We start from the raw sequence: 287 nt of genomic DNA on the forward strand, positions 1-287 counted from the left end.
TATCGTCTTGAACTTTTTGTTTGATTTGGTTTCTACATAAGAATATTGACCTTCGATGGTAAATGATAGCTTTTTCTCTATACTCTCACCCCCTGCAGTTTCTTCCTGACTTTTTCTTCATTGTTGGGTGAAACAAGATTGGCAGTACTTTCTGAAAATAGAAATGTATTAGAGGAAAATATTTTTAAATCTGATCATTATAGAATTAGGAATCAACTTGCTTCAAGCAGAGCAGTTCATTATACATATGAGAATCCACCCTGTGGCTAATAACTAAAGGCATAATT

The sequence above is a fragment of the Pipistrellus kuhlii genome, unplaced genomic scaffold (assembly GCF_014108245.1).
Source record: "Pipistrellus kuhlii isolate mPipKuh1 unplaced genomic scaffold, mPipKuh1.p scaffold_m20_p_7, whole genome shotgun sequence".
Taxonomy (NCBI): Eukaryota; Metazoa; Chordata; class Mammalia; order Chiroptera; family Vespertilionidae; genus Pipistrellus; species Pipistrellus kuhlii.